Raw genomic sequence first — 15,915 nt, forward strand, 5'->3', positions numbered from 1 at the left:
TCTCTGTCACTTTCTTCATATCTTTATCCATTTTTTGCAGCGATTCCACTTTTTGTTTGATGGACATCGAAACATGCTTTCGCTTTGTAGATCCCTCCAGAATCGGAAAGTCTTTTTGACATAATCGAAAGTTCAAGCTTACTTTTTATAAAATTGCTCTAACAGCATGCAAAAAATAATATGCCTGATTATATTAGAAGATTAAGGAACAACGCAATCATCAACATTAATTGAAATAGATAATTAGATAATTTTAGCTTATACCGTCCGTTATACATTAAACACGCACGCGAAAACGTATTCTGCGCTTGCGCACACACATATGCGCAGTCGTTAAGGTCTTACGCGCACGCGTAAACGCCTATGCGCATGTGTCAACGCGGCGCATGCGCAGAAAGTTTTTAGCTTTGAAGTCCGGATTATAGGTGCCCGAATTAACGACTTTTGACTGTACTTGTTACATTTTATTGACGTTATTAAATTTCATTTGGTCAGAGTTGTCTTAATCTGTAGTCATTTCTAAATTTTTATATGAAGATTTAAAAAATGGAATTAGCCAAAGAATATAAGAATTAAATATTAATATATTTTACAACAGAATTGAATTTCAAATAGTTCAAAAATTTAGTCCATGTAAATTTGAACTGAATTTTAATTTGATTTTTCTATTAATTCATTATATTCATTTAGGCGCCTAGAATGTGAACATGGTAAATAAAATGGCAAGTACCCATTCCTCAGTATATTTTGGTGGGGAAAAACTTCTGAAATTTATGTTCAGTTTGTAGTAATATTATTTATTCAGTTAACTTCATATTTGTTTAGGAATTTCACAGGGTGGGTGATCTGTGCAAGATACTGAGAAAATTTTGATATTCTTTATGCTAAGAATAATTTCAAGAATTAATAAATTTCAGTTTTTTTTAATATGATAGACTGATTATTGAAAGTAATATACACCAAGGTCACCTTGGATGATCAAGAGCTTGTATCATACATGCATATTAACTGTTATAGGATAGCTATGGACTTTGGTCCTTCAAATTGTTTTATTAATATATATACAGTATTCTAAGAACTACAAAAGGGTGGAATGTAGTAAATAAAACATTTTTGCTTCTGATAGAAGTGTACAACTGACTGAAAAATGTAACAGCCATCATTAAAATTCAACATCATTTGAAAGATCTTTCTTAAGTATAGTACATACTTTTAAAAAATGAAACTGTATATATGAATTTTTGAAATAATGTAACATATTAAAAGAAGATAAATTATGTATTGAAGTGGATTATGCATTCAGTATTCCAATAAATTTTCCATTTTATACATTCTTAAATCAATATAAGAATTATCAGTATTTTTAAAATCATTAGTGTATGTGTTTTAGAAAAACTTTGGTTTAAATTCAGGCTTAGATACTTAGAGTTCTGTTTTATGAAGCATAAGTATATAATATTTGTTTTGCAATTAAGTTGAACTCAAATCATTAAATGTGAATGACATAATAGAAAAAAATTAGAGTTATTTTAATGACTGTAATGATGCTATGTTATCTCTTATCACAGGAAAATACTTGGTATTTTATTTCAAGGAAAAAAAAAAAAAAAAAAAAAAAAAAAACCAGCTGGGATGTTCTGTGGAGCACGGTTTTTAAATTTTTAAATCCTTTTCCTAGAGCAGACTTGCTAGTTCTTGGTTGTAGGCAAAGTTCAAATCGTATTTTAAGAACCTGAGGTTTAAAAAAAGGAGGGAATAAATAAAGGTTTATTTTTTATAGAAAAATTCATTTATATTTCAGTAGTAGTTATTATATTTTGTGGCTATTCATTGAAAGAAATGTAAGCTTTTAAATATTAAGCTTTTTTTCGTAAATTTTGATACGGATTAGATCATAATTGCTCTTTATTCCATAAATTACGGTTTCATATTTTTAATTGTATATTTTCTGCATGCCATCATACCAGCATTCTCTAACCATTCCGAAATCTGTTTATCAATTTTACATCTCTCTGCGGGGGGGGGGGAACATCACGGCGCACAATGAACTGGAAGTTGATCTGTCCGCACTATCCTTATATTCAGGGCAGATGTTTTTATTTTATTCGGCTTATAATTCCTTACTAAATGTAGTATTTCATCTCAATGTACTCCGTTTTTGATATGATTTAAATCAAATTTCTCATCATTATATTACGGATACACATCAAATAGTTTTCTGATTGCAATTTTCTAATTTCGACTATGCGTAATGTATTCTTTACGCATGGGCGTGTTGAAAGAAATGTTTAATAAAGTAAACAAATAAATAATTTTTTATTGTATAATTTAATACCCTTTAGATCATAACTGTTCTTTATTTCATAAATTAAGTTTTTATATTTGTAATTTTATGTTTTCTTCATGCCATCTTACCAGATTTAAATTGATGATCTGTAATCTGGAATCGCCGAAGTCCCGACGAGTCCGGATTAAAGACTTTTGAGTGTAGTAATTTTAGAAATTTATCTGAATGTCTCCTGTGGACTTTCATCTAATAGATAACTAAAGCCAGTATGGAAATTAGGACATTTTGATATTGAAGAATAATTCATTGCTGCCTACTCTCCTTTTTTTAATTTTTAGTCTTAACAAAGGAAAATGTTTCTCAGAAATAAATGGAATGTATTTAATTAATTAAACTTAAATTAGGCAAATTCCATTCCCTCAATCTCTAATGATTTTCAGAATTTTTAAATTCTATTTCATTTGAATTGTACAGTCAAAAGTCGTTAATCCGGACTCGTCGGGACTTCGGCGATTCCGGATTATCGATTTTTCCGGATTATAGATCATCAGTTTAAATCTCGTAAGATGGCATGCGGAAATTCTAAAATTAAAAATATGAAACCGTAATTTATGAAATAAAGAACAATTATCATCTAAAGGGTATCAAAATTTACAAAAAAAAAAGCTTAATATTTATTTGTTTACTTTATTAACCATTTCTTTCAATGTAAGTTGCTTGAGTTGCTTCGTTTTATGTGATAATACTTTCTCTTTAATTCTATAAACAGACATAATTTTTTGTTCAGTTACAAAGTTTCGCTGTTCAAGTCCCGTAATTGATGTGCCGAGAATACCGACTAACTTGTCAATCGAAATTTTTTCTTTTTCACTAACCTCTCTGTCACTTTCTTCATGCCTTTATCCATTTTTTGCAGCGATTCCACTTTTTGTTTGATGGACATCGAAACATGCTTTCGCTTTGTAGATCCCTCCAGAATCGGAAAGTCTTTTTGACATAATCGAAAGTTCAAGCTTACTTTTTATAAAATTGCTCTAACAGCATGCAAAAAATAATATGCCTGATTATATTAGAAGATTAAGGAACAACGCAATCATCAACATTAATTGAAATAGATAATTAGATAATTTTAGCTTATACCGTCCGTTATACATTAAACACGCACGCGAAAACGTATTCTGCGCTTGCGCACACACATATGCGCAGTCGTTAAGGTCTTACGCGCACGCGTAAACGCCTATGCGCATGTGTCAACGCGGCGCATGCGCAGAAAGTTTTTAGCTTTGAAGTCCGGATTATAGGTGCCCGAATTAACGACTTTTGACTGTACTTGTTACATTTTATTGACGTTATTAAATTTCATTTGGTCAGAGTTGTCTTAATCTGTAGTCATTTCTAAATTTTTATATGAAGATTTAAAAAATGGAATTAGCCAAAGAATATAAGAATTAAATATTAATATATTTTACAACAGAATTGAATTTCAAATAGTTCAAAAATCTAGTTCATGTAAATTTGAACTGAATTTTAATTTGATTTTTCTATTAATTCATTACATTCATTTAGACGCCTAGAATGTGAACATGGTAAATAAAATGGCAAGTACCCATTCCTCAGTATATTTTGGTGGGGAAAAACTTCTGAAATTTATGTTCAGTTTGTAGTAATATTATTTATTCAGTTAACTTCATATTTGTTTAGGAATTTCACAGGGTGGGTGATCTGTGCAAGATACTGAGAAAATTTTGATATTCTTTATGCTAAGAATAATTTCAAGAATTAATAAATTTCAGTTTTTTTTAATATGATAGACTGATTATTGAAAGTAATATACACCAAGGTCACCTTGGATGATCAAGAGCTTGTATCATACATGCATATTAACTGTTATAGGATAGCTATGGACTTTGGTCCTTCAAATTGTTTTATTAATATATATACAGTATTCTAAGAACTACAAAAGGGTGGAATGTAGTAAATAAAACATTTTTGCTTCTGATAGAAGTGTACAACTGACTGAAAAATGTAACAGCCATCATTAAAATTCAACATCATTTGAAAGATCTTTCTTAAGTATAGTACATACTTTTAAAAAATGAAACTGTATATATGAATTTTTGAAATAATGTAACATATTAAAAGAAGATAAATTATGTATTGAAGTGGATTATGCATTCAGTATTCCAATAAATTTTCCATTTTATGCATTCTTAAATCAATATAAGAATTATCAGTATTTTTAAAATCATTAGTGTATGTGTTTTAGAAAAACTTTGGTTTAAATTCAGGCTTAGATACTTAGAGTTCTGTTTTATGAAGCATAAGTATATAATATTTGTTTTGCAATTAAGTTGAACTCAAATCATTAAATGTGAATGACATAATAGTAAAAAATTAGAGTTATTTTAATGACTGTAATGATGATATGTTATCTCTTATCACAGGAAAATACTTGGTATTTTATTTCAAGGAAAAAAAAAAAAAAAAAAACCCAGCTGGGATGTTCTGTGGAGCAAGGTTTTTAAATTTTTAAATCCTTTTCCTAGAGCAGACTTGCTAGTTCTTGGTTGTAGGCAAAGTTCAAATCGTATTTTAAGAACCTGAGGTTTAAAAAAAGGAGGGAATAAATAAAGGTTTATTTTTTATAGAAAAATTCATTTATATTTCAGTAGTAGTTATTATATTTTGTGGCTATTCATTGAAAGAAATGTAAGCTTTTAAATATTAAGCTTTTTTTCGTAAATTTTGATACGGATTAGATCATAATTGCTCTTTATTCCATAAATTACGGTTTCATATTTTTAATTGTATATTTTCTGCATGCCATCATACCAGCATTCTCTAACCATTCCGAAATCTGTTTATCAATTTTACATCTCTCTGCGGGGGGGGGGGGGAACATCACGGCGCACAATGAACTGGAAGTTGATCTGTCCGCACTATCCTTATATTCAGGGCAGATGTTTTTATTTTATTCGGCTTATAATTCCTTACTAAATGTAGTATTTCATCTCAATGTACTCCGTTTTTGATATGATTTAAATCAAATTTCTCATCATTATATTACGGATACTCATCAAATAGTTTTCTGATTGCAATTTTCTAATTTCGACTATGCGTAATGTATTCTTTACGCATGGGCGTGTTGAAAGAAATGTTTAATAAAGTAAACAAATAAATAATTTTTTATTGTATAATTTAATACCCTTTAGATCATAACTGTTCTTTATTTCATAAATTAAGTTTTTATATTTGTAATTTTATGTTTTCTTCATGCCATCTTACCAGATTTAAATTGATGATCTGTAATCTGGAATCGCCGAAGTCCCGACGAGTCCGGATTAAAGACTTTTGAGTGTAGTAATTTTAGAAATTTATCTGAATGTCTCCTGTGGACTTTCATCTAATAGATAACTAAAGCCAGTATGGAAATTAGGACATTTTGATATTGAAGAATAATTCATTGCTGCGTACTCTCCTTTTTTTAATTTTTAGTCTTAACAAAGGAAAATGTTTCTCAGAAATAAATGGAATGTATTTAATTAATTAAACTTAAATTAGGCAAATTCCATTCCCTCAATCTCTAATGATTTTCAGAATTTTTAAATTCTATTTCATTTGAATTGTACAGTCAAAAGTCGTTAATCCGGACTCGTCGGGACTTCGGCGATTCCGGATTATCGATTTTTCCGGATTATAGATCATCAGTTTAAATCTCGTAAGATGGCATGCGGAAATTCTAAAATTAAAAATATGAAACCGTAATTTATGAAATAAAGAACAATTATCATCTAAAGGGTATCAAAATTTACAAAAAAAAAAAGCTTAATATTTATTTGTTTACTTTATTAACCATTTCTTTCAATGTAAGTTGCTTCGTTTTATGTGATAATACTTTCTCTTTAATTCTATAAACAGACATAATTTTTTGTTCAGTTACAAAGTTTCGCTGTTTAAGTCCCGTAATTGATGTGCCGAGAATACCGACTAACTTGTCAATCGAAATTTTTTCTTTTTCACTAACCTCTCTGTCACTTTCTTCATGCCTTTATCCATTTTTTGCAGCGATTCCACTTTTTGTTTGAAGGACATCGAAACATGCTTTCGCTTTGTAGATCCCTCCAGAATCGGAAAGTCTTTTTGACATAATCGAAAGTTCAAGCTTACTTTTTATAAAATTGCTCTAACAGCATGCAAAAAATAATATGCCTGATTCAATTAGAAGATTAAGGAACAACGCAATCATCAACATTAATTGAAACAGATAATTAGATAATTTTAGCTTATACCGTCCGTTATACTTTAAACATGCACGCGAAAACGAAACGTATTCTGCGCTTGCGCACACACATATGCGCAGTCGTTAAGGTCTTACGCGCACGGGTAAACGCCTATGCGCATGTGTCAACGCGGCGCATGCGCAGAAAGTTTTTAGCTTTGAAGTCCGGATTATAGGTGCCCGAATTAACGACTTTTGACTGTACTTGTTACATTTTATTGACGTTATTAAATTTCATTTGGTCAGAGTTGTCTTAATCTGTAGTCATTTCTAAATTTTTATATGAAGATTTAAAAAATGGAATTAGCCATAGAATATAAGAATTAAATATTAATATATTTTACAACAGAATTGAATTTCAAATAGTTCAAAAATCTAGTCCATGTAAATTTGAACTGAATTTTAATTTGATTTTTCTATTAATTCATTACATTCATTTAGGCGCCTAGAATGTGAACATGGTAAATAAAATGGCAAGTACCCATTCCTCAGTATATTTTGGTGGGGAAAAACTTCTGAAATTTATGTTCAGTTTGTAGTAATATTATTTATTCAGTTAACTTCATATTTGTTTAGGAATTTCACAGGGTGGGTGATCTGTGCAAGATACTGAGAAAATTTTGATATTCTTTATGCTAAGAATAATTTCAATAATTAATAAATTTCAGTTTTTTTTTTAATATGATAGACTGAATATTCAAAGTAAGATACACCAAGGTCACCTTGGATGATCAAGAGCTTGTATCATACATGCATATTAACTGTTATAGGATAGCTATGGACTTTGGTCCTTCAAATTGTTTTATTAATATATATACAGTATTCAAAGAACTACAAAAGGGTGGAATGTAGTAAATAAAACATTTTTGCTTCTGATAGAAGTGCACAACTGACTGAAAAATGTAACAGCCATCATTAAAATTCAACATCATTTGAAAGATCTTTCTTAAGTATAGTACATACTTTTAAAAAATGAAACTGTATATATGAATTTTTGAAATAATGTAACATATTAAAAGAAGATAAATTATGTATTGAAGTGGATTATGCATTCAGTATTCCAATAAATTTTCCATTTTATGCATTCTTAAATCAATATAAGAATTATCAGTATTTTTAAAATCATTAGTGTATGTGTTTTAGAAAAACTTTGGTTTAAATTCAGGCTTAGATACTTAGAGTTCTGTTTTATGAAGCATAAGTATATAATATTTGTTTTGCAATTAAGTTGAACTCAAATCATTAAATGTGAATGACATAATAGTAAAAAATTAGAGTTATTTTAATGACTGTAATGATGCTATGTTATCTCTTATCACAGGAAAATACTTGGTATTTTATTTCAAGGAAAAAAAAAAAAAAACCCAGCTGGGATGTTCTGTGGAGCAAGGTTTTTAAATTTTTAAATCCTTTTCCTAGAGCAGACTTGCTAGTTCTTGGTTGTAGGCAAAGTTCAAATCGTATTTTAAGAACCTGAGGTTTAAAAAAAGGAGGGAATAAATAAAGGTTTATTTTTTATAGAAAAATTCATTTATATTTCAGTAGTAGTTATTATATTTTGTGGCTATTCATTGAAAGAAATGTAAGCTTTTAAATATTAAGCTTTTTTTCGTAAATTTTGATACGGATTAGATCATAATTGCTCTTTATTCCATAAATTACGGTTTCATATTTTTAATTGTATATTTTCTGCATGCCATCATACCAGCATTCTCTAACCATTCCGAAATCTGTTTATCAATTTTACATCTCTCTGCGGGGGGGGGGGACATCACGGCGCACAATGAACTGGAAGTTGATCTGTCCGCACTATCCTTATATTCAGGGCAGATGTTTTTATTTTATTCGGCTTATAATTCCTTACTAAATGTAGTATTTCATCTCAATGTACTCCGTTTTTGATATGATTTAAATCAAATTTCTCATCATTATATTACGGATACACATCAAATAGTTTTCTGATTGCAATTTTCTAATTTCGACTATGCGTAATGTATTCTTTACGCATGGGCGTGTTGAAAGAAATGTTTAATAAAGTAAACAAATAAATAATTTTTTATTGTATAATTTAATACCCTTTAGATCATAACTGTTCTTTATTTCATAAATTAAGTTTTTATATTTGTAATTTTATGTTTTCTTCATGCCATCTTACCAGATTTAAATTGATGATCTGTAATCTGGAATCGCCGAAGTCCCGACGAGTCCGGATTAAAGACTTTTGAGTGTAGTAATTTTAGAAATTTATCTGAATGTCTCCTGTGGACTTTCAACTAATAGATAACTAAAGCCAGTATGGAAATTAGGACATTTTGATATTGAAGAATAATTCATTGCTGCCTACTCTCCTTTTTTTAATTTTTAGTCTTAACAAAGGAAAATGTTTCTCAGAAATAAATGGAATGTATTTAATTAATTAAACTTAAATTAGGCAAATTCCATTCCCTCAATCTCTAATGATTTTCAGAATTTTTAAATTCTATTTCATTTGAATTGTACAGTCAAAAGTCGTTAATCCGGACTCGTCGGGACTTCGGCGATTCCGGATTATCGATTTTTCCGGATTATAGATCATCAGTTTAAATCTCGTAAGATGGCATGCGGAAATTCTAAAATTAAAAATATGAAACCGTAATTTATGAAATAAAGAACAATTATCATCTAAAGGGTATCAAAATTTACAAAAAAAAAAAGCTTAATATTTATTTGTTTACTTTATTAACCATTTCTTTCAATGTAAGTTGCTTGAGTTGCTTCGTTTTATGTGATAATACTTTCTCTTTAATTCTATAAACAGACATAATTTTTTGTTCAGTTACAAAGTTTCGCTGTTTAAGTCCCGTAATTGATGTGCCGAGAATACCGACTAACTTGTCAATCGAAATTTTTTCTTTTTCACTAACCTCTCTGTCACTTTCTTCATGCCTTTATCCATTTTTTGCAGCGATTCCACTTTTTGTTTGAAGGACATCGAAACATGCTTTCGCTTTGTAGATCCCTCCAGAATCGGAAAGTCTTTTTGACATAATCGAAAGTTCAAGCTTACTTTTTATCAAATTGCTCTAACAGCATGCAAAAAATAATATGCCTGATTCAATTAGAAGATTAAGGAACAACGCAATCATCAACATTAATTGAAACAGATAATTAGATAATTTTAGCTTATACCGTCCGTTATACATTAAACACGCACGCGAAAACGTATTCTGCGCTTGCGCACACACATATGCGCAGTCGTTAAGGTCTTACGCGCACGCGTAAACGCCTATGCGCATGTGTCAACGCGGCGCATGCGCAGAAAGTTTTTAGCTTTGAAGTCCGGATTATAGGTGCCCGAATTAACGACTTTTGACTGTACTTGTTACATTTTATTGACGTTATTAAATTTCATTTGGTCAGAGTTGTCTTAATCTGTAGTCATTTCTAAATTTTTATATGAAGATTTAAAAAATGGAATTAGCCATAGAATATAAGAATTAAATATTAATATATTTTACAACAGAATTGAATTTCAAATAGTTCAAAAATCTAGTCCATGTAAATTTGAACTGAATTTTAATTTGATTTTTCTATTAATTCATTACATTCATTTAGGCGCCTAGAATGTGAACATGGTAAATAAAATGGCAAGTACCCATTCCTCAGTATATTTTGGTGGGGAAAAACTTCTGAAATTTATGTTCAGTTTGTAGTAATATTATTTATTCAGTTAACTTCATATTTGTTTAGGAATTTCACAGGGTGGGTGATCTGTGCAAGATACTGAGAAAATTTTGATATTCTTTATGCTAAGAATAATTTCAATAATTAATAAATTTCAGTTTTTTTTTAATATGATAGACTGAATATTCAAAGTAATATACACCAAGGTCACCTTGGATGATCAAGAGCTTGTATCATACATGCATATTAACTGTTATAGGATAGCTATGGACTTTGGTCCTTCAAATTGTTTTATTAATATATATACAGTATTCAAAGAACTACAAAAGGGTGGAATGTAGTAAATAAAACATTTTTGCTTCTGATAGAAGTGCACAACTGACTGAAAAATGTAACAGCCATCATTAAAATTCAACATCATTTGAAAGATCTTTCTTAAGTATAGTACATACTTTTAAAAAATGAAATTGTATATATGAATTTTTGAAATAATGTAACATATTAAAAGAAGATAAATTATGTATTGAGGTGGATTATGCATTCAGTATTCCAATAAATTTTCCATTTTATACATTCTTAAATCAATATAAGAATTATCAGTATTTTTAAAATCATTAGTGTATGTGTTTTAGAAAATCTTTGGTTTAAATTCAGGCTTAGATACTTAGAGTTCTGTTTTATGAAGCATAAGTATATAATATTTGTTTTGCAATTAAGTTGAACTCAAATCATTAAATGTGAATGACATAATAGAAAAAAATTAGAGTTATTTTAATGACTGTAATGATGATATGTTATCTCTTATCACAGGAAAATACTTAGTATTTTATTTCAAGGAAAAAAAAAAAAAAAAAAACCAGCTGGGATGTTCTGTGGAGCAAGGTTTTTAAATTTTTAAATCCTTTTCCTAGAGCAGACTTGCTAGTTCTTGGTTGTAGGCAAAGTTCAAATCAAATCGTATTTTAAGAACCTGAGGTTTAAAAAAAGGGGGGATTAAGTTAAGGTTTATTTTTTATAGAAAAATTCTTTTATATTTCAGTAGTAGTTATTATATTTTGTGGCTATTCATTGAAAGAAATGTAGGCTTTTAAATATTAAGCTTTTTTTCGTAAATTTTGATACGGATTAGATCATAATTGCTCTTTATTCCATAAATTACGGTTTCATATTTTTAATTGTATATTTTCTGCATGCCATCATACCAGCATTCTCTAACCATTCCGAAATCTGTTTATCAATTTTACATCTCTCTGCGGGGGGGGGGGAACATCACGGCGCACAATGAACTGGAAGTTGATCTGTCCGCACTATCCTTATATTCAGGGCAGATGTTTTTATTTTATTCGGCTTATAATTCCTTACTAAATGTAGTATTTCATCTCAATGTACTCCGTTTTTGATATGATTTAAATCAAATTTCTCATCATTATATTACGGATACACATCAAATAGTTTTCTGATTGCAATTTTCTAATTTCGACTATGCGTAATGTATTCTTTACGCATGGGCGTGTTGAAAGAAATGTTTAATAAAGTAAACAAATAAATAATTTTTTATTGTATAATTTAATACCCTTTAGATCATAACTGTTCTTTATTTCATAAATTAAGTTTTTATATTTGTAATTTTATGTTTTCTTCATGCCATCTTACCAGATTTAAATTGATGATCTGTAATCTGGAATCACCGAAGTCCCGACGAGTCCGGATTAAAGACTTTTGAGTGTAGTAATTTTAGAAATTTATCTGAATGTCTCCTGTGGACTTTCATCTAATAGATAACTAAAGCCAGTATGGAAATTAGGACATTTTGATATTGAAGAATAATTCATTGCTGCCTACTCTCCTTTTTTTAATTTTTAGTCTTAACAAAGGAAAATGTTTCTCAGAAATAAATGGAATGTATTTAATTAATTAAACTTAAATTAGGCAAATTCCATTCCCTCAATCTCTAATGATTTTCAGAATTTTTAAATTCTATTTCATTTGAATTGTACAGTCAAAAGTCGTTAATCCGGACTCGTCGGGACTTCGGCGATTCCGGATTATCGATTTTTCCGGATTATAGATCATCAGTTTAAATCTCGTAAGATGGCATGCGGAAATTCTAAAATTAAAAATATGAAACCGTAATTTATGAAATAAAGAACAATTATCATCTAAAGGGTATCAAAATTTACAAAAAAAAAAAAAAGCTTAATATTTATTTGTTTACTTTATTAACCATTTCTTTCAATGTAAGTTGCTTGAGTTGCTTCGTTTTATGTGATAATACTTTCTCTTTAATTCTATAAACAGACATAATTTTTTGTTCAGTTACAAAGTTTCGCTGTTCAAGTCCCGTAATTGATGTGCCGAGAATACCGACTAACTTGTCAATCGAAATTTTTTCGTTTTCACTGACCTCTCTGTCACCTTCTTCATATCTTTATCCATTTTTTGCAGCAATTCCACTTTTCGTTTGACGGACGTCGAAACATACTTTCGTTTTTCAGATCCTCTGTTAGCTCCAGCATCGGAAATTCTATTTGACATAATCGAAAGTTCAAGTTTGCTTTTATAAAATTGCTCATACAGTCTGCAAAAAATAATAAGCCGCATCCAATTCGAAGATTAAGGAACAACGCAATCATCAACATTAATTGAAACAGATAATTAGATAATTTTAGCTTATACCGTCCGTTATACATTAAACACGCACGCGAAAACGTATTCTGCGCTTGCGCACACACATATGCGCAGTCGTTAAGGTCTTACGCGCACGCGTAAACGCCTATGCGCATGTGTCAACGCGGCGCATGCGCAGAAAGTTTTTAGCTTTGAAGTCCGGATTATAGGTGCCCGAATTAACGACTTTTGACTGTACTTGTTACATTTTATTGACGTTATTAAATTTCATTTGGTCAGAGTTGTCTTAATCTGTAGTCATTTCTAAATTTTTATATGAAGATTTAAAAAATGGAATTAGCCATAGAATATAAGAATTAAATATTAATATATTTTACAACAGAATTGAATTTCAAATAGTTCAAAAATCTAGTCCATGTAAATTTGAACTGAATTTTAATTTGATTTTTCTATTAATTCTTTACATTCATTTAGGCGCCTAGAATGTGAACATGGTAAATAAAATGGCAAGTACCCATTCCTCAGTATATTTTGGTGGGGAAAAACTTCTGAAATTTATGTTCAGTTTGTAGTAATATTATTTATTCAGTTAACTTCATATTTGTTTAGGAATTTCACAGGGTGGGTGATCTGTGCAAGATACTGAGAAAATTTTGATATTCTTTATGCTAAGAATAATTTCAATAATCAATAAATTTCAGTTTTTTTTTAATATGATAGACTGAATATTCAAAGTAATATACACCAAGGTTACCTTGGATGATCAAGAGCTTGTATCATACATGCATATTAACTGTTATAGGATAGCTATGGACTTTGGTCCTTCAAATTGTTTTATTAATATATATACAGTATTCAAAGAACTACAAAAGGGTGGAATGTAGTAAATAAAACATTTTTGCTTCTGATAGAAGTGCACAACTGACTGAAAAATGTAACAGCCATCATTAAAATTCAACATCATTTGAAAGATCTTTCTTAAGTATAGTACATACTTTTAAAAAATGAAACTGTATATATGAATTTTTGAAATAATGTAACATATTAAAAGAAGATAAATTATGTATTGAAGTGGATTATGCATTCAGTATTCCAATAAATTTTCCATTTTATACATTCTTAAATCAATATAAGAATTATCAGTATTTTTAAAATCATTAGTGTATGTGTTTTAGAAAAACTTTGGTTTAAATTCAGGCTTAGATACTTAGAGTTCTGTTTTATGAAGCATAAGTATATAATATTTGTTTTGCAATTAAGTTGAACTCAAATCATTAAATGTGAATGACATAATAGAAAAAAATTAGACTTATTTTAGTGACTGTAATGATGATATGTTATCTCTTATCACAGGAAAATACTTAGTATTTTATTTCAAGAAAAAAAAAAAAAAAAAAAAAACCAGCTGGGATGTTCTGTGGAGCAAGGTTTTTAAATTTTTAAATCCTTTTCCTAGAGCAGACTTGCTAGTTCTTGGTTGTAGGCAAAGTTCAAATCGTATTTTAAGAACCTGAGGTTTAAAAAAAGGGGGGATTAAGTAAAGGTTTATTTTTTATAGAAAAATTCTTTTATATTTCAGTAGTAGTTATTATATTTTGTGGCTATTCATTGAAAGAAATGTAAGCTTTTAAATATTAAGCTTTTTTTCGTAAATTTTGATACGGATTAGATCATAATTGCTCTTTATTCCATAAATTACGGTTTCATATTTTTAATTGTATATTTTCTGCATGCCATCATACCAGATTTAAACTGATGATCTATTATCCGGAATCGCCAAATTTCCGACGAGTCCGGATTGCGGACTTTGTACTGTATAACAGACTTATAAAGGGCCCCATATCTGAAATAGCTTAGAAACTTATTAAGTCTAAATATGGTTCTGCATACTGTTAAGCACGAAGTTGGAAGCAAAATGGTTTGTATATTTCTCGCTGCTTCTGGAATGGGAAATTTACATTTGTAGGTTTTTTTTTTATTTTTTATTTTTTTTAAACAGCTTTCCTGTATTTTTTTTTTGTTTGTTTCCCACCTACAACTCCCTACCAAAATGAATTTTCAAAATCCCGTTTTATATAAACGAGGTGGAACCAGTATTTAATAAGTCTCAGGGAAAAATAACGACCACGGTCAATTTTTTACCCCTCCGAGAGCAAAGCCATCGAAGACGAAGAGGAGGCGGAAGAATCTCCCCAGGAGAACCCGTGCGACGATGAGGAGGAGGAGGATGAACTTTCTAATAATAATAATAATAATAAATGTTTAAGTTGGGACGCTTTAGAGACCCAAGAATATTGGTCTCAACCCTTATCTCACCTAGACCTGAAAGAGAATCCTCAAGTGTACTCTTTGTGGTTCTCTTCTAAAATTTGGTCTTGGAGAGATCCCTTGAATGTTCATGAATGGAATGGTATATGGAGCCCTACAGAAAAAAATAAAAAAAAAGTTCCTTTTTTTTTGTAATGTGTTGATTTCTTTCCCATCCCATTTCTTTTCCATAACTCCACCCCAATCGACGAGAAGAATAATAATCTTCCAAGTTACACAAGACGTAGAAAGATTTCATAACGATTTATGAATCACACTCTACCACATGATATATATAGAGAGCAAGGAGGTTAGAATAGAAGGAGGGAAGGTTCAACTCAAACGGTGAAGCTTGGCGGCCATGTTCCTGTAATCACTCTGACTTGTGCAAGGAAGTCTGTAATTGCAATATTTTTTTCTGTTCTTTTTGAAGCATGTCAGCTTGTGTTGTATATGAATGCACAAACAGATTTTCGAAAAAGATTCCTGGGATTATTTTTCACGCGTAAGTATTGACTTTCTTTTTTTATGTAACTTGATAACTATGGTAAAAAATATCACAATGTCATGTTGTTTTCTTTCCAGATGTGAAAAAAAGACTTAATAAGAATCAAAATATGTTAAATACATTTTAATGTTTCTGTTTGTAGCTGGCATCTTTGTTCCTTAACATACAATGATGTATGCTAGGATTTAAACTGCATAATTTGAACGTTTTAGGTAATTCGTTTGATAATTTTTATGAAAAGTA

Source organism: Stegodyphus dumicola, chromosome 12 (assembly GCF_044657685.1).
Source record: "Stegodyphus dumicola isolate Sdum_Otavi_A_Nest chromosome 12, ASM4465768v1".
In the NCBI taxonomy this organism is placed as follows: domain Eukaryota; kingdom Metazoa; phylum Arthropoda; class Arachnida; order Araneae; family Eresidae; genus Stegodyphus; species Stegodyphus dumicola.